The sequence below is a fragment of the Humulus lupulus genome, chromosome 1 (assembly GCF_963169125.1).
Source record: "Humulus lupulus chromosome 1, drHumLupu1.1, whole genome shotgun sequence".
In the NCBI taxonomy this organism is placed as follows: Eukaryota; Viridiplantae; Streptophyta; class Magnoliopsida; order Rosales; family Cannabaceae; genus Humulus; species Humulus lupulus.
The window spans coordinates 292,049,430-292,069,961 of record NC_084793.1 but is presented as its reverse complement, the minus strand read 5'-3'; positions in this window follow the sequence as shown (position 1 = coordinate 292,069,961).

Below are 20,532 nucleotides of genomic sequence, written 5' to 3'. Positions count from 1 at the left end.
TGAATAGGAAATGATGAACGGGAGAAGGTGAAGGAGTGCTCTGTTTTCTACAGCCTTCTAAGCTTTAATGGCTGATATATATCCTTTAGGGTCAACAGACTAAAATGCCCCTAGGTTATTTAAAATCCTCTTAAGGCCACCAAGGGTAAAACCGTCATTTCCTGCCTATCTCATTAATAATAATTAACGTCCTCCAATTTCCCGTTATTCTCAATATTCTCAAATGCTAATAAATCACATCCCATTACCCTTTAATTCCCGGTAATGTTCTAATCCTCAAATTACCCCGAGACTCACCCTGAGCCCCGAAATTAACCCCGTTATGACCAGACCGATAACTTGCATTCACAGATCATCTCATGCCGAATGGCTCGAAAAAATCCACATTATAATGTGATCTTATTCAAAATTCACCAACATCCATGAAAATACACAATTACGCCATCAACGGGCCAAATTACCAAAATGCCCTTATAATGAAATGTGGACCCATATGCATGTTTTTATCATCATATAATATAATTCTCATAAACATGCATACAATCATTTTAATGGCATAATAAATCAATTATGGCCCTCCCAGCCTCCTAATCAAGGTCCTAAACCTTATTAGGGATTTTGAGGCATTGCAACTATCCCCTCCTTACGGAAATTTCGTCCTCGAAATTTATCTACACAGACCGGAACATAAATTTCGCACAATTGTTTCCAGTTTCCCAGGTCGTTCCTTCGACCTCACTGTTTCTGTAACATTAGCTGGACCTAAGGTATAGCTTTGCTTCTCAGAACCTTGTTCTTTCTGTTAAGATCTGAACTGGTTACTCCTCACATGATAACTTAGCCTAACTCTCCAGATTCCCATAACTCATCTAATGAGTTTTCTTTAACCCATGTTCTCAACATGGAGATACATATTACGATGTATATTGCTGACAGTGCCAAAGACATGGCCAATCCAAAGCTACTTGACCGGTCCTATCCAGGATTCAAACGGTCTTTTCTACTCTAGAGCTCAACTTGCTTTTACCTCTTCACCCCTTTCCATGGTGATACTTTAAAGAAGATACAATCTTCTACTTGGAACTCCATGTTCCTGCATCTCAAATCAATATAACTTTTCCATTTTCTCTGAGAAGTGAGCATCAAGGCTCTAACCTTTTCAATAACCTTAATGATCTCCTGAACTACCCTAGGATCTAGATATAATATCTCATTCATCTTATAAGATGTTCTTCCAATAATAATTGGATAACTCTCTCTCTCTCTCTGATTTACCATTAGTCTGAGAGTAATAAAATGTGTATTCATCACCTTCTGCAACCCTTCCAAAACTTGGAAGTAATAATAGAGTCTTCATCTGATAAGATGGACCTTGAATTTCCATGAAGGCATACTACCTCTCTCACACACAGATCTGAATACTGATTAACTGTGTTACTTGTCATTATTGATAGAGCTGGGCTCACTTTAAATGCTTGTCCATAACAACCCAATCCAAATCACGCTTACCCACTATCCTGGATAGCCCCACCGCGAAATCCATCGCGACGTTTCCTTATTTCTACTCTAGAATACTCAAAGGCTACAATAGACAAACTGATTTCTAATACTCTGTCTTGACCTGCTAACAGGTTAAGAACTTTGTCACGTATTCCATTATGTCCCTCTCCATCCCAGGCCATCACTATAAAGCTTTTAAACTCTGTTACACCTTCCATGATGCTTGGATGAAGAGAAAAAGAGGATGATATGAGATTCATCCAGAATCTCCCATTCAATCCTAGTGTCCATCGGATTCCAAATCTGATCCTTATACCACAATAATCTCATACCTGACATTGTATAACCCTTAGCTAATCCAGCTAAGACATTCCCCTCAATTCTCCCATCTGTGGTTCACTTAACTGTTTTTCACATATCCCTATAATCATATAATCATGCTTATCACATAATCATGCATTTAATCATTTAAATCATACATAAACCAATTATGCCCTCCTGGCATGCTAATCAAGGTCCTTAAGCCTTATTAGCAATTTTGGGTCGTTACACCTAGCCTAGGATATGGGACTAATAAGTCACCTCGCGACCTTTTTCCCTATCCTCTATATAACCAGCCTTGGAGCTAGCTCAGCGTACCTGGCGCTGAGTTTTCCCATGACCAATAGGTCAGTCAAGCGTATGATGTGCTCCTGGTTAAGCATAACCATATCAACTAGTGCTCAACGCGTTATTGCCTCCCCTGACTGATAAGTCAATGATTTATGACCAGCTCTCGATGCTATTGTCGTCCTTGACTGATAAGTCAATGTTTTACGACCAGCGCTATTGTCATCCTTGACTAATAAGCCAATGCTTTACGACTAGCGCTCAACGCTATTGTCGTCCTTGACTAATAAGTCAATGCTTTACGACCAGTGCCCAGCGTTATTGTCATCCTTGACTGATAAGTCAAGCCTTTCACAATAAGATAATGCAAACATGCATATATCATAGTCAATTATCCAAATATAAAGCATTCAACATGCTTAATTAAAAATTACAAGCATAATCATAGTCATGCACATTCTCAGGCCTCCATGCCTTATTCATATTCTTGTTTTACAATTCGACCTAAGCCATAATCACATGTACAATATACTAGGTGCAGTTTTCTTACCCTTAGTCCAAGCACAGGTTACCAATGTACGACCCTTGAGCACGATCCTAATTCTGAGCCTTTAGCGATAACCTAGTCATAACCATAATATAGAATCCTGTCAAAATGAGCAAATGAAGGCTTCCGGACTGAGTCCTAGCCTCCGGGACCTCAAACTCTACTAAACCGGGTAGTAGGATCAATCACGAGCCCTTACGTTTGAGTTCCTGTCGCTAAAAACCTAAGGTGGCCAAAGTTGCCTAGGAGGACCGCGACTTGCCCCTAAGGGTCGCGGCATGCCTCCCAGATAAGAAGCCCCCTGTCTGAAATTCAAGACACGGGCTGCGGCATGCCTCCAAGATAGAACCGCCTTAGTGCCCTGGGTTCACACGGGTCGCGACGCGACCCCGCCAACTCAGAAATCCCTGTTTTTCCTCAGCCAAAACCTTACCAAAAATCATGCCAATTAATTCCCAAAACCAGACTAAATCCCGCAAACATTATCAACATATGAACACCATCAAAACCCAAGTTTATCTCACTCAAAATCCTTCACTAAATCTCTAATCCAAGACCTTGAGCTTCAAGCTCAAGAACACCATAAAAACAGGGCAGAATTCACTTAAAACAAGAATTGAAGCTTACCTCAGCTGTGATTATGTCCTCCTATCTGCAACTAATTAAGCCCCAAAGTCAAGCCTTCAATTAAAGCTTATGTTTTCCATTAATTTCCCAAAAATTCAAATCAACATAGGGAGAGAAAGAGAGAAACTGAGAGAAAGAGAAAGAGAGCCGCTTTTTTTTTCAGGTTCCTACTGCTGAGGGCAAGGCTCAATATATCTCTCCTTAGGTTGGAATTGACTAAAATTCCCCTTGCCCTTGGCTTGTGTCCTTATGCAGCCAAGGGTAAATTTGTCTTTTGCCTCTTTTTCCCGTTAATCATAATTAACGTCTCACAAATTCCCGTTATTTCTAATATCCTTAAATAATTTCTCATTACCCGATAAATCCCAGTAATGTACTAAATTACCAAATTACCCCTAGGCTCAACCCGAGCTGGTGTTTGACCCCGTTGTTACTTTTCCGCTAACTTGCTCCCTAGGATAGCCTCGTGTCAAGTAACCCAAATATATCCACATAATAATGTGGTCCCACACATATATCACATATGTATTGCCCAAAATCCTTAATGAGGTTTATGGTTGGATTAGTAGGCCGGGAGGGCCATAATTGATTTATTATTCCATTAAATGATTATATGCATGATTATGTGAATTATATTATTATATGATGATAAATGCATGCATGTGGGTCCACTTTTCGTTATAAGGGTATTTTGGTAATTTGGCTCGCTGAGGGCATATTTGTATATTTTCATGCATGTTGGTGATTATTGATAAGGTCACATTATTATGTGGATATGTTCAAGCTATTCGACATGAGACGATCTTTGAATACTAGTTAGCGTTTAGTCATAACGGGGTTAATTTCGGGGCTCGAGGTAATTTGATGATTAGTGCATTACCGGGAATTAAAGGGTAATGGGATATGATTTATTAGCATTTGAGAATATTGAAAATAACGGGAATTGGAGGACGTTAATTATAATTAACGAGATAAACGGGAAATGACAGTTTTCCCCTTGTTAGCCTTAAGAGGGAATTTAATGACCTAGGGGCATTATGGTCATTTGACCAATGATATATGTGAATTAAGAAAGCTGTAGAAATCTTAAGAAAAATAGAGCTCATCTTCCTCTTCCTCCCGATACATCCTTTTCTTCCCATTTCCTTTGAATTTTTGAAGCCCCAATTGAAGATTCAAGCTAGGGAAGTAAGCCTTGAGGGTCTAAGGTTGTGTTCTACCATTGAAGAGGGTTCCATCTTGAGTTTTGGTAAGATTCTAGCCATGGAAACTCTGGTTTTTACTCTATTTTTCATTGATTTTCAGTTGGGATTCTTGGATTTGATAGTTAAGAATTCAAGGAAGTTTTTGGCAAAATTTGATTGGGTTTTGATGCCTAGGACTTGTAGAATGGGTTTGGGTTCATTTGTGAGTTTGGTTGAGGTTTGGAGTCAGTTCATGAAGTTTGGAAAGTGGAGAAGCCAAAGGCGAAAAACCAGGGCTGAATCACCCTAGTTCTAGCGCTACAACGCCCAAGGGAAGGCGCTACAGCGCTGTCCAGGGCAAGTCAGCCTTACTTGTAGCGCCTAGGCGTCAAGGGGGCAGCGCTGAAGCGCTACCCTATTTTTCCAGGGTACTATTTTTGGGCACTTTTGAGGGTTTTTGGCTCGGGGTTTCAATTCCTAAGGCTCGTGATTGAATCAACTATCCGTTTGAGTACGATCTGAGGTCCTGGGAGTGAGGTTTAGGTCAAGAACCTTTTATTGTTGATTTTATTGATGGAGTTCCATATTTGGTTATGACTAGGTGACCGCTATGGGATCTAAGTAAAGATCGTTCTCAAGGGTCGTTCTGTTAATATTTCACGCTCGAACTAGAGGTAAGAAAGCTGCACCCAGTATGTGACATGCATGGTTATTAATGAACCATGTTGAGTGCTCTATATGTGGGCATTGATTTCATATTAAATGCTTAGCAATCTGGCTTACTTGTGAGTGGCACTGACTTATTAGTCAGAATCGACAATGGTGTCAGTATTAACTGTGAAGCTGTGACTCATTAGTCAAGTTTGGCAGTAGTGCTGAGCACTAGTCGTATGATATTGGCTTATGAGTCAAGAATGGTATTAGCGTGTTTAACGCAAGCCGAAAAAATTAGATCTAATCGACATAAGCATTATCATCATAAGCATGAAATGTTTGACCGACCTTAAGTTCGATGAAAACAAAAGCGCTTGTCTAGTCTAAAGGCTAGTTACTTAGAGCCAGAGCCAAAAGGATAAGGTGATCGACATGTCACATGGCTTAGGGAGAGGATCCCCATAGATGGACTTATTAGCCATCTATTTAAGGAGTAGAACCCTAGAGATGGACTTATTAGTCGTCTATACAGGGAACAGATCCTTAGAGGTTGAATTATTAGTCATCTGCCCAAGGTTGTGACTCCATAGTCACTCATCTGATTAGGGTGCAGAGCCATAGAGATAGACTTATTAGTCATCTATTCAGAGTATGACTTAATAGTCACTTATCTAATTAGGGCTACACACCCCAGCATGATTATTAGAATCTCAAAATTATCTGATTAGGGCTACAAGCCCAGTATGATTATCATAATCATCATTTGATATTGTATACATGCAGTAATGAGTTTTCTTGTTGAGCCTTGACTCACGGGTGCTATGTGGTGTAGGTAAAGGGAAAGAAAAGCTCACCCATCCTTGAATGGAGAGCTTAGTGGCGATGTGTACATATGCAGCTGCTTGACCACCACGACCAAGGTGTTTCTCAGAGGAACTAGGGGTTAACCCTATTTTTGCCGCTTAGGTCAGCAGGTTGTAATTTTTACGTTGTAATGACCATTTTGGATTGTAAATAACTTTGTAAATTCTTTTATGGGCCCATGTACATTTTTTATGTTTTAAATAAAATATATCATTTCCTTTTGATCGAGATTTTTCACCTTAGCCTATTAATAACACCTAGATGCATGTTTATAACCAAATTACTCATTCAGCTACTTAAGCACGGTTTAAAATTCACAGTAACGGTCCTGGAGTAACAAGGGCGTTATAACTTGGTATTAGAGCATGCCAAGGTTTAGGGTTCCTATAGACTCACTGGGCATGTACACTCACCACTGAATATGACCTCGACTCATGGTTTGGTAACTATTTATGTGGATATATATTTAACTGCTTAAATAAAGTTGTTGACCCTCGATTTGGTCAATGACATAGAGTCGAGTAAAACGATATGAAATCAAGATCAAAAAGATAAATGACACTAATGATTTATAGTAGTTCGACCCCAGTGATGGTAATAGCCTACGTCCACTTAGTGTTCTTATTGATATAGAATCCAAAAAATGTGATCAATGAACTAGGGTTCACGAGTTTCACCAGCTTCGGGTTGAATACAATTTTGGTGGATAAAGACACTATAATTCTCTCTCAGAATTCTAAAGTTCAAAAGTCCAAAAAGTCAAAAAGTCCCCTATCTTAAGCCCTTTTAATCATATTTATAGGCTCAAGGAGTTCTACCTGGGCCGATAGGCCTTAATTACATTTGATATAGGCGTATCTAAATAATAATGGACATCACAATTATTACATAAATGCGAGATTACATATCTATAGGAAATATCTGAAATACTACGACCAGACTGGTCACTCATGAAATATGTCGTTTGCTGAGTGAACTCTCTTCTGGTCGATGGTCGAGCAGATCGTATTCAACTAAACGGTCACGTGTACCCCACATGCTTGTTAATTCTGCCACATCATCAGGTAAATTTTTTTTGGGTAAACATTTGCCCCCAAGTTTATTTTACTGCGACCAACATATAATAAACTTAACCGACCAACTCTTCATCTGACCTGTCATGTTTGTCAGCACCTTTTCAAAAAAGTAAATAATTATGAGTACTGCAGTTTCCCAAAAGCATTTTGATGGCTACTAAACTTCCCCACACATTGAAAACTTACCCCCATCATTGCCTCTTTTACTGTGCCTCGATCTGTATAAATAAATCACTTGCCTCATTTTTTACTTTTTACCGAACCTTCTTATCTTAAGAACTCTGAAGAAAAACCCTCAAGAGAAACCCAGAAAATTTCGGTGATTCGAGGTGTGTCCGACCAACTTTGAGCATCAACACTCGTGACCTCTCTATATTCTACCATTCAAGTAAGTTTCTTGATCTCCTTGCCTTTGTTATACCGTGTAAAATAAATCTCACGAAGTTTCTGGTATTCAGATATGAGATTTTGAATGTTCTTGAGAAAATTTTCCGGAGTGATCGGGTTCGTAGTCAGAAACATGATAGGATAGGATTTTCAAGTGGTAAAAACATTAAGTAAGGCTTAGAAATCGATGTGGGAATTTAGAATACTGTTTTAGGGCCCAAAATCAAAGTTAAAATTTGATTTTTATGCTTTCGGAAAAATTTGGGTTTTTCCCGCCTGTTTTCGGAGTCGAAAAATTTTTCCAAAAAAACTTTTCACTTCCACTTTTTGATCTGTTTTTCCAAACTACTCGCATATTTTTAGTGTTTACGTTAGAATGCTGCTGGTCGTATAAAAGCTTAACTTTTATACATGAGCAACGTTATCCCAACTTTTCCACTTCTACTATCTGTTGGCCGTAGATTCTCTTCTCCCTTTTTTTCTTCTCAGATATTCATGCACGATCCTTGGCGAGGTGAAAGGCCAATCGACGATGATCTTCTTGCGGATCTGTTCGAGGATCAAGAACAACTGTCACTGCTGTTTTCAGAAGTACCAGTTTCACAACAACACCCAGCGACCAACCCTCCGACCAGTCAACCATTGTAATGACCCACTAATCTAGACTTTTGGACCATTAACGAAACTATACATAAAATCCTAAATAGAACTTACATTTGCGAAAATACCATAATTTTATTAAGTAACTTGTAAAAGAAATAAGAGTTACTTACAAAATAAAATACTAAGAAGGATATGGGATCCCATTGTCTTTAAAAACAAAACATGATTTAATAAAAAAACATTACATAAGAAATGCGGAAAATACATGTAAAACCATAAAAAGACATAAAACAGTAACTACATCCTCGAATCGAATAACGCTCGGCCCCTTGACTCCATTCACCATCGATACACATCCTCTAAGCGTCCACGAATCTTACCGCCTCTTAAAGCTATTTTCCTGCACATAAAACAAAAAGGAATGAGCCTAATGCCCAGCAAGGAAAATCTAACACATAGTCATAAACATAATTTCATAATAAACGTAAAGACATATCATAACACTTAATACATACACTTATTATAATGGCCATTATTACTTGGGGTCCCATAGACTAAACAAGCTTATGCCCATGAGATTAGTGGGGTCCTACTAGCTAAGTAGGTCATATGCCCATAATCTACTTGGGGTCTTGTTAGTCAAATAAGGCATATGCCCAAGCCTACAAACATACACATTTCATAACATATTTATAGCATGTTTCATAACATAACACATAAGATAACATAAACATAAACATATAAATTCTAGCCTATTTTCCTTACCAAAGTTACCGGGATATGTGGACTGAGTTGGGACTTTTTGGAACACTCCGAAACTTATGTGTTTAAGAACTTGGATTCCCTAACCAAAATAAGAATGAGGTTAGGGGACTGAGTAGAAGGTTATGAAAGAGGAAATAACGTAAAGCAAATGAACTAAAGTTTTGGTTTACCTCAAAGACTTGAAAGACCAATCTATACCACAACCGAAATACTATAGAACCTCACTTCCCAAAGTGTTTGATAAGCTTATGATGTTTAAGCTTATGATTTCCCAAACCAGGTGTTTACACTCTCATACTCACTTAGCACTAGCAGCTTCTGAACTTAGAGTAAAAGGTGAATAATGGCTGGGTACTAGGTCCTATTTATAGAGTTTGGGAATGAAAGTATCTTGATTTTACTTGAATAAAAATAATGGCTTTTTAGGTGAAAATCATTTGAATAATCGTTCAGCAGAGGCTGAAGACTCGTTCAAAAGATGCTGGACTTATGAAGAAGTTTGAATGGCTGAAAGGAAAAGAATTCAAAAATGTTTGAATTTATGCTGGAGGAGGCGATATATCGCCCCCTTTAGGCGATATATCGCCTGGGCCAGTATGCCCGAGGCGACCGTGCATCGTCTCGTGTTTTCCGTATCTACGTGCTGCGATATATCGCCCCCTATAGCTGCGATATATCGGCATACGCTGAATAATTAAACACGAAATTACACATTTTTAGCTAAGTTTGAATGGAGTAAACAGCCTTGACTAAGCCCTCAGCGTATTCAAAGCTGCTGACTGACCTTAGGGGATTCAAACTTTACTCCTTATTAAATTTAATCCTCAAAAGTACTTAATCCTTAATCACCATTCATAACATGTGCTTAAAATCCTATTGGTTGATATCTAAACCTTATAGTATAATAAATATAATCCTTAATATCAGTCATATTAATCCATCTTAGGTTAAAATTAATATTCTTAAACTATAGGTTAAACTTATAAAATTTATAAGTACTACTATGAGTGTCCAAATAATTCCCGGTCTGAACCAAAAATCCACAGTAACAAAGATAATACTATACATACTATAATACTACTATCTATCTTAGCTAAGTAAAGTTCTTGGACTCTACAACCATACATGGGTCGCATGAAATATATTGCTCGTAGAAAAAAGAAAACAACCAACCCTTCTTCTAACCAGCCTACCCCTTGTACTTAGGACCCTTCTACTAACCCTCAACCTATAAATACTGCACCACCAGAAATCCAACCTAAAGTATGACCTCGTGACGGCCTTAGGCCAGACGTCGAATGGTACGTTGCGCTTCCTAGCATCATATCAACGAGGATGGTGAACAACTATCTCAAGAAGTATAGTCTTCCTGGGATAACCCTAGTCAAACCTTAACTCGACCAGAGGATAAACATGCCCGGAGGCACCTTCAGTGCCTAGTCGAGGTACCACATCGAGGCAGGGGCAATCTTGCCTCTACACGAATTTTTTCAAGGGGTGGCCAATTATTTTGAGGTTGCCCTTTTTCAAATTACCCCCAATGGATATAGAGTACTATCATCACTCTATATCCTTTACAATCATAAAAAATGGCCTGTGCCTACACCATATGAGATCAACTACCTGTTCGATCTCAAATCCAACCCCAACCACAACAACATGGGGTTCTTTCACTTCTACCACCAAGAGTCTACTCGTACCTTTCTGAGCGACATCACCTATAAATCCAATGTAGGGAAGTACTTCCAGGAGTATTTCCTTACAACGGACCTAGTCGCCGATAACCTGTCCTTCACTCGAGGAGGTAAACTTCTTAATTACTGGTAATTTATTTTCTGCTAGTTTGTTTTTCTCCATCCTTAGAACTTTGATGTTACATTTAGGTCCATGGTATCGACCAGATCCCACTCTAGAGATGGAGACACGGGCTGCAGCCCTGGCCAACTTGATGAATATCAAAAAAAGCGTCAAAGAGCTAGCCAAAGAAAGTAATCTGAGGCTGGTCGGCCTCTTGGCACCTCACCAAGAAGTGAAGGAGTCTACTGCAGGGAGTGCTACTAGAGAGGGAGTCCCTGAGCAGCAGCATGATGTGTCCCAATCCCCGAGATGTTGGGCAACATGAGTGACCATCAGGGAACCCTTCAATAACCCTCAGCCTGTACTTGAATCTTCTGACAAGAACAGTACTGACTTCTCACTTTTAGATAACTTTCCCATTCCCTGTCATTTATTTGACAGGGAAGACAACATTAGATTTGCGTTCAGTAATTTAGATTCAGACTTCTTCGAGGCAGAGAGTGAGTGTAACAGTAGCAGTAGTTCTATAAATAATGTATCGACCAATAATAATAGCTCAGGTATATCATTTAGAATTTCCTTTCTCTTTAGTTCCTTGCCTTTTTTTGAATAAATCAAATTATATTGGCAGATCATTTGCTTCCATCCTGTAGTCATGCCTTCTGGTGAAGCCTTCGATCTGTATGCTGAGGATGATGCTCCCCCGAGATAAAAAAGAGCGAGCATAAGGCATCCTGGGGAGGGCAACAGCGATCCTGCGAAGAAGAAGGCTCGGGCAGAGGATCCTCCAGCACCTCCTGCAGCGCCCGCTCCTTTTAAGAATACGACGCCTCCTCCCCCTCCCCGCAATAGCCTTCCTTCCGAGCAGGCAAGGCAAGCTTCAACAAACGACCTGCTGAATACCGCCAACGCCACTCAGGAAAGGATACAAAGGCTTTCACGACATCATCGTAGCCAAGAGGCCTTCTCACACCTCCCTCCATTACTGCACAGCCAAATCATCAGCCGCGGACTATCAGAAGTTCTCAGCGTAAGTTTTCCTTCTTTCTCTAATTAAACAACATTTTCTTTCGTTGCCTCTGATTGACTAACTGTTCTTTTTCTGTTCACAGGGTATCCTCACACTGGGGCATGGCTATCGCCGAGCTCAGGAGTTTGAGGCTAAATTTTCCGAGGAGGTCAAGGCTGTTGAGGCCATATACATCGAGCAGTTGAAAGCTGTCGAGGATAAATATGCCGAGCGGTTGAAAGCGGCTGAGGAGAAAGTTGGTAAACAAGGCGAGGAGGTGAGGAAGCACCAAGAGGCATTGTTTAAAATCACCAAGGCCAAAGAGAAGTATAAGGAGGCTTCGGTGCTGAATTTTAAGGAGGCCTCCAAACTCCAGGACGACTTGGTGATTAGCAGGAAAGAAACTGTCGAGCAGGGAGAGCGTGCTAACCGGCTCGAGGAAGCCAATGCCCGCAACCTGGAGCGACCTTCAAATGCTTCTATATGTTCTGGAAGAGCAAACCGGGGGCTAACTTTGACTACCTTCCAGAGCATATGAAGCAAGCTAAACTGGCCAAGTGTGCTCGCCAAGAGGAAGAGGAGAAAGCTCATGAATCTCCTGAGATCTCTTTGGCTACGAGCATTGAAGGCGCCGAAGAGGATGCTGGGATGGGACCACCGTCGACTAGCAACCCCAGCAAGATCCTCATGCTACTCCTACCGCTCCATAGTTTTATTTATTTTATTTTTATTTGTAACTGGGACACACGAACTGCGGTTCGTGATGTCAAGACAATTGTTTTGCTGCGTAGGGCGGCTTTCTTTTAATTACAAATTACATCTGAGCAGTAACTACTCGTGGTGTAAAACATTTCATTTTGACATTATATTATGTTCTATTTATTATAACATATGCTCGCATGACCGAACTTAACATAGCACTTTGTTTTGATTTTACAAAATCCAAATTTTTTGAAAAATACTCTAAGTGTCATAGTATGCTTTCCCTTATTTTGCTTGTGTGTTTACATATGGGTGTTGATATGCTTTGCTTGCTTAGTACCTCATATGCCCTCTAAGTGATTGAGGAGCTTAAGTTCCTCGGTCACTTGCCATGACCAAGACCTGTTCGGACATTACTGCTTGTACTAAATACTTGTAAAAAATGATAATATAGCAAAACAACACACGTAGTGAGCAAATACTTGTAAAAAATACAATAATCGGCAAGAATAATTGGCTGCACACAGTTCCTTTTATTTCTCATAATAAATGGACAAAATAGTGTTTGTACGAGTGATCAAAAATTTGATCTTACACTTGTAAGCGACCAGTCATATAATGAACCAACCCTTATTCATAAACTTGTAAAAAGTGAAATTAATACAAGTCGGTTCTTTAAAAAGAACTGTTTATTGATAATACTTGCGCAGGTGTTCTCCATTCCAATAGCGAGGAATGAGATCTCCATTCAAGTGAGCAAGTTTATACGTGCCTAGTTGTAGGACTTCTTCAATCTGATACGGACCCTCCCAGTTAGGTCCAAGTACTCCGACAGCTTGATCGCGTGTGTTAAGAAAGACTCGTCTAAGTACAAAATCTCCCATGTTAAACTTTCTCTCTCGTACTTTAGAATTAAAATATTGAGCCACCTTTTGCTGATAAGCTGCCACTCGAAGTTGAGCTTGCTCATGTCTTTCGTCGACCAAATCCAAAGACTCCGTTATTAACTAATCGTTAGTATTTTGATCGTATGCCAACCTTCTATGCGATGGTGGGTCCAACTCAACAGGCAACATGACTTCGTATCCATAAGCTAAAGAAGATAGAGTATGGCCTGTCGCTGTTCGATGGGACATTCTATACGACCAAATGAATTCTGGTAGATGTTCTAGCCATGCCCCCTTTGTTTCTTCAAGCCTTTTCTTCAGGGTGTCCTTTAGAGTCTTGTTGACAGCTTCAACCTGTCCGTTTGCTTGCGGATGAGCTACCGATGAAAAACTCTTGATAATCCCGTGTCTTTCGCAGAAATCGGTGAAAATATCACTGTTGAATTGTGTGCCGTTATCTGAGACAATTTTTCTTGGTAACCCATATCGACACACGATGTTCTTTACCACAAAGTCCAAAACCTTCTTGGTCGTTATAGTCACAAGTGGCCCAGCTTCAGCCCACTTCGTAAAGTAGTCAACAATAACTACTACATACCTGACATTCCCCTTTCCTGTGGGCAAAGATCCGATCAGATCAATCCCCCATACTACGAACGGCCACGGGCTTTGCATCTGTTTGAGCTCATTTGGGGCTGCTCGAGGTATTTTAGAGAACCTTTGGCACTTGTCACATTTCCGCACAAAATCCATGGAGTCTTCATTCATGGTAGGCCAGAAGTATCCTTGCCTTAGGATCTTTTTTGACAAACTTTGCCCCCCAGCGTAATCTCCGTAGAAACCTTCATGAACTTCTTGCATTAGTTCCTTGGCCTTTTCCTTAGAAACACACCTCAACAGTGGCATCGAGTACCCTCTTTTGTATAAAACTCTGTTGACCTGAATGAATTGAGCCGACTGTCTTTGGAGGGTCCTTGCTTTGTTTCTTTCCGCTGGCAATACTCCTTGCTCAAGAAGGGCGTCATCTAGGTGTCCGCCGCTTGGATCATCATTGAAGACTCTTCTGCTTGAATGCTTGGTGCTGACAAATGCTCAACTGGTACTATGTTTAAGGTGTCAGCATCCTTTGCGCTTGCTAACTTGGCCAAAGCATCAGTATTTGAGTTCTAATCGCGAGGTACTTGCTTGAGGGTATACTTTTCGAACTATGCCAATAAGTCCTTTGCTTTGTTCAAATAAGCAACCATCTTGAGACCTCGGGCTTGGTACTCTCCAATAATTTGATTAACCACCAGCTGGGAGTGACTGTAGATCTCAAGCAACTTTATATCCATGTCCTTGGCTAATCTTAATCCTGCGAGTAAAGCTTTGTATTCGACTTTGTTATTGGATGCTGTAAAGTCGAATCTGATTGCACAATGGAATCAATGTCCTCCTGGGGTAATCAAGATCAGTCCTGCTCCATCATTGTGCTCGTTGGAAAAGCCATCTCTGAACAATTTCCACGCAGGAGTTTAACTTTGGAGTTCAGGCTCATCTATCAGTTCGGTATCCTGGATTCCAGTGAATTCCACGACAAAGTCTGCTAGAACCTGTCTCTTCACAGCAGCTTGTGGAGAATAGGAGATATCAAATTGCCCAAGTTTGACTGCACACTTTAATAATCGACCAGCGGCTTCTGGTTTCTGCAGGACTTGTCGTAATGGCTGGTCGGTAAGTACCACGATGGGGTGAGCTTGAAAGGACGGTCGCAGTTTTCTGGCCAGAATCAAGCAATAGGCTGATCTTTCAATGGGCGGATACCGCAACTCTACTCCTACCAGCCTCTTGCTTATATAATACACAACTTTTTGGACATGGTCCTCCTCTTTGATCAAAACTGCGCTAGCAGCATATTCCATAATTGCCAAGTAGATGAACAAAGTTTCTTTTTCGACCGGTTTGGATAAGATCAGTGGTTGTGACATATGAGACTTTAGCGCCTGGAAAGCCTGCTCACACTCTTCTGTCCACTCAAACTTCTGGTTGCCCCTGAGTAGATTAAAAAATGGAACGCACTTGTCCGTTGATTTAGAAATGAATTTACTCAAAGTGGCAATCCTTCTGGTTAGGCTTTAGACATCTTTAATTTTGGCAGGCAAATTCATCTCGATCAGGGCCTTGATCTTTTCGGGATTAGCTTTGATACCTCGCGAGTTTACTATGAATCCCAAAAAATTTCCCGATCCAACACCGAATGAACATTTGAAGGGATTTAGCTTCATCTGATATTTGTTCAAGATGTTGAAGCATTCTTGCAGGTCTCCGATGTGCTCTTCTTCCCTCTTCGACTTGACCAGCATGTCATCGACATATACCTCCATGTTAACGTCATTCTACTCTTTAAACATATGGATGATCAGTGGCTGGTAAGTCGCACCAGCATTTCTCAAACCGAAAGGCATTACTTTGTAACAGTAACACCATGTATCTGTTCGAAAGCTAGTGTGATCCTCATCAGGTGGATGCATACTAATCTGATTTTACCCAGAGTATGCATCCATGAATGATAGAATTTCATGTCCTGATGTAGCATCGACCAGCTGGTCAATCCTTGGGAGCGGGAAACAATCCTTCGGACAGGCTTTATTAAGGTCTGTGAAATCCATGCACATCCTCCACTTGCCATTCGGCTTGGGAACCAGTACGGGATTAGAGACCCAAGATGGATAAAACGCTATCCTGATGAATCCGTTCTCCTTTAGCCTCTCGACTTCATCCTTTAACGCCTTCGATTTGTCTTTGTCGAGAAGCCTCCTTTTTTGTTGCACTGGTGGAAAATTCTTGTCTATATTTAAGACATGGCTGATAACTGATGGGTCAATCCCAACCATATCTTTATGTGACCAGGCAAACACCTCCTGGTTTTCTTTCAAAAATTCCACCAATTTCTTCTTCGTTGTTGTCTCTAAGTTTTTACCGACTTTCACAACCCTGGTCGGATTTGCCTCTTCAAGTTGGACCTCCTCGAGGTCCTCCACGGGTCCTACATTCTCTTCAAAATCCCCAAAGTGAGGATCCAAGTCTTTATCCTCACTTTGGGCAACACCCTATTTGGTGACCTGACTGATTGGGCTTGTACTTCATTCGCCAACAACAACCTTTTTTCGACCTTTTCCCCCGATCCGCCCCTTTTTGCTTTGGTGATCGAGGAATTATAACATTTCCGCGCTTCTCGCTGGTTTCCCAATACACATCCTACCCCTGCGTCAGTTGGAAACTTCATGGCAAGGTGCCAGATCGAGGTCACAGTTCGTAGGTCGACTAGGATAGGCCTTCCAATCACAGCATTATATGCATAAGGACAATCAATTACTATAAAAGTAGCGAGTAATGTCCTGTTCGCAGGTGCAGTTCCTATTGTGACTGGAAGCCTGATCGACCTAATTGGGGCAAGCCTTTCGCTGGAAAAATCATATATGGTTTGGTTGCATGGCTCCAAATTTTGCACTAATAACTTCATCCTCTCCAGTGAAGATTTGTACAGGATGTTGACTGAGCTTCCTGTATCCATCAATACTCGCTTGACCATCATATTAGCGATTTGGACATCCACGACCAGTGGATCCGAATGGGGAAATTGAACATGATGAGCATCAAGCTCAGAGAAAGTTATCGGTTCTTCCTCTGTTCGAGCTTTTTTGGGAGTTCGCTCCTCTACGTTCAGCATTTCAATGTCTTAGTCATGGCGTAAGGTTTCGGCGTACCTCTCCCTTGCCTTCCCACTATCTCCTGCCAGGTGTGGGCCACCGCAAATGGTCAGCAATGTACCAGCAACTGGAGCTGGTTGTAAAGGGGGCGAGCATTGGCGTACAGGTACCTGCTCGTTGCCTCCTTGAGCCTCTCGTTGAGACCCTCGAGCCGCTCGCACATACCTCCTCAAGTGTCCTTTCTTAATAAGGAACTCAATCGCATCCTTGAGCTGGTTGCATTCGTTGGTGTCATGACCATAGTCATTATGAAAATGACAAAACTTGGTTGTATCTCTCTTGGAGATATCTTTCCTGAATGGGGCTAGTAGCCTGAAGGGAACAGTTGTGTGATTGGACTGATACACTTCTGCTCTGGTGTCAACTAGGCTCGTGTAATTAGTGAACCTCAACTCATATCTCTTACTTTTAGGGCGCTTGTTTTCAGATGTTGAGGTTTCGTGGTTTCCCCTTTTACTTCCATTTTCCCATTACTTTTTCCGTTGCCATTGGGTTTCTCAGACCCATTGGCGGCTTTGGTGGGATCTTCTTTTGGATCCTTGTCGTCTGCGGACAACTTTCCTTCGTTGGCAATGGCCTCCTCTAGCTTGATGTACATGTCTGCTCGGTCCATAAATTATTGGGTGCTCTTTACCCCATTCTTCCACAAACTGTTCTAGAGGGATGAATGGCGCCGTACTCCATCAGTAAGAGCCATCATCTTTCCTTCGTCACCAACTGTCTTAGCCCCAGCAGCGGCTCGCATAAAACGTTGGACATACCCCTTCAAGGTTTCTCCCTCCTTTTGGTGTATCTCGACCAGTTAGTTGGCCTCAGTCGGATGTACTCGAGTAGCATAAAAATGTCCGTAAAACTCCCTCACGAACATTTCCCAAGATACTATGCTAGCCAGAAGGAATTTGAAAAACCACTCCTGCGCAGTATCGAACAAGGTGGCTGGAAAGATTCTGCATCGAGCGTCGTCTGACACATTTTGGATATCCATTTGTATCTCGAATTTATTCCGTGAGATACGGGGTCTTCTAATCCAGTGAATTTGGGCAAGACCGGCATCTTACATTTGGTTGGGGTCTCGGCCATTGCTATTCTTTGCACAAATGGAGTGCCTCTTCTCCGGTCGTATTCAATGTGGGATGTCCAGCTCGCCACTAGTTGCTGGACGACCTGGTTTAAAGCATCGAGCTGGGCCTACATGGCGTCTGGCACTACTGGAGCGACTGGTGCTGGAGGTGCACACTCATCGTGTCTTTATCTTCTGTCATTAAGAACATCCCTTAAATCCTCATCCCTACGCCTTTTTTTGTTCGTGCCCAGTCGATCAAAGACGTTGGGCTATCTAGGCTGCCCCCCAGCATTCTGGCTCGTCAGCCGGTTCTCTCTTGGTGGGGGGTTATGTTGTCCAGTCCTCTCTCCTTGCAGCCGACCATCGTTTCCTCTGCCAAAATCCACCTCATTATAGTAATGGCCATCCCTAAAGTGTGATCGACTACGGTGTGACCTGCTGTTCGCACTGTTTCCTCCTCTTGCTGGCATGTCCCGACCGACAGGTGGAGGCCTGCGTTGGTCGGTAGGTCCCCGAGCATTATTATGTTGTGGGGGACTCCTGACCGCAGAGCCTGAATCAACCTGCCTTCTGTTCGCAGAAGAACGCTGTCCCCTGCTCGGTGGGTTTGGCTCCTCAGCAGGTTGGCGTCTAGGACTTTAGGGAGGCTGTCCGGCCCTATTCTGCCTTTGTTGTTAGGGATTATCTCGACCAGCACGAGAAGGTGGCTACTGCTCAGGATCCTGAAATGACCTATCCTGTTGAGCAGCAGGGGGTTGCTTCAGCCTTTAAGGGTTTGCCAGTTGAGGTGGAGTGTGGTGATGTTGAGGATGATCTGAATGTGGACCTTGCTACGGTGGCGTATTAGGTGGATGATCCGTTCGAGAAGCTGGTGCAGGCTGTCCTCGAGCCAATTGAATGGCTGCCTCTAGAGCGGCAGTGGCGTCCCTCTATCGACGGTCCATGTCGGCCTGCCGTTCATTCAATTCTTGGTGTTGCCTATCAATCTCTCTCTGCTGTAACACCATCGTTTCAGCCACATTTTCTTGATTAGCCCTCAGATTGGCTAACTCCTCCTCCAACACAATCAGAGTCGACCTCAAGGTCTCAGAATCCATTTCCTCCTCCTCCAAATGCACTTGTGGCTCATCTTCAGCCACATTTTGCGGAGGAGGCTGGGTTGGTTGGTGCAGCACCAGAGGTTTGTCCATTCTTTCTAGTTGTTTTTGCCATTCGATCTTCTTTGAGGTCTTGAGTTCAGTCTCTCAATGAAAGCACCAAAATGTTGACCCTCGATTTGGTCAACGACATGGAGTCAAGTAAAACGATAAAAACGAAATGAAATCAAGATCAAAAAGATAAATGACACCAATGATTTATAGTGGTTCAGCCCCAGTGATGGTAATAGCCTACGTGCACTTAGTGTTCTTATTGATATAGAATCCCAAAAACAATGATCAATGAACTAGGGTTCACGAGTTTCACCAGCTTCGGGTTGAATACAATTTTGGTGGATAAAGACACTATGATTCTCTCTCAGAATTCTAAAGTTCAAAAGTCCAAAAAGTCAAAAAGTCTCATCTCTTGAGCCCTTTGAATCTTATTTATAGGCTCAAGGAGTTCTACCTGGGTTGATGGGCCTTAATTATATTTAATATAGGCATATCTAAATAATAATGGACATCACAATTATTACATAAATGCGAGATTACATATCTATAGGAAATATCTGAAATACTGCGACCAGACTGGTCGCTCATGAAATATGTCGTTTGCGGAGTGAACTCTCTTCTGGTCGATGGTCGAGCATATCGTACTAAACTAAACGGTCGCGTGTACCCCCACGTGCTTGTTAATTCTACCACGTCATTAGGTAAATATTTTTTGGGCAAACAAAAGTATAAATGCTTTACCTGTCTACATGTGATACATTGATAAGGCTGAGCCTTGACAACTGCATCATGAGCAAGAACGTGCTTATTAGTACTGATATTGCTAGAGCATACTTATTAGTATTGTTCATTGTGAATTATCAATTGATATGTGTTAAATGCTATGATCATGTATCCATTTGTATATTTGTATAATTGTGGAATATGGGTGAATATCTGTTGATCTTGGACTGTGAAACGGCAAGAGGTTTAGTTATCACAGCCTAACTGGCAGCATTGACTATTGCAACAAGGTTTAAGTTGATAAGAATGATTCCAAGACATACAGATTCACCAGCTGACCAGGACTATCAAGGCCAGAATAACAGACAGGGTCAAGACAATGACCAGAATCAGATTCCACAACCAGCTCCTGATAACTGGCAGCAGTTGTTTAATGACTTACAGGCCAGAGTATTGAGGCAGGAAGAAGAAATCCGCCTCATGAGACAACAACAGGTTCCTGCAGGGACCAGTTTACCAGAGGCACCATCTGTATCGGTGCCAACAGTTGAGCAGCTGCCTGAGGTTGGAAGCAAATGGGAACCTCTTTATGAAAGGTTCAGGAAACAACAACCTCCAGTTTTAGAGGGTAGTGC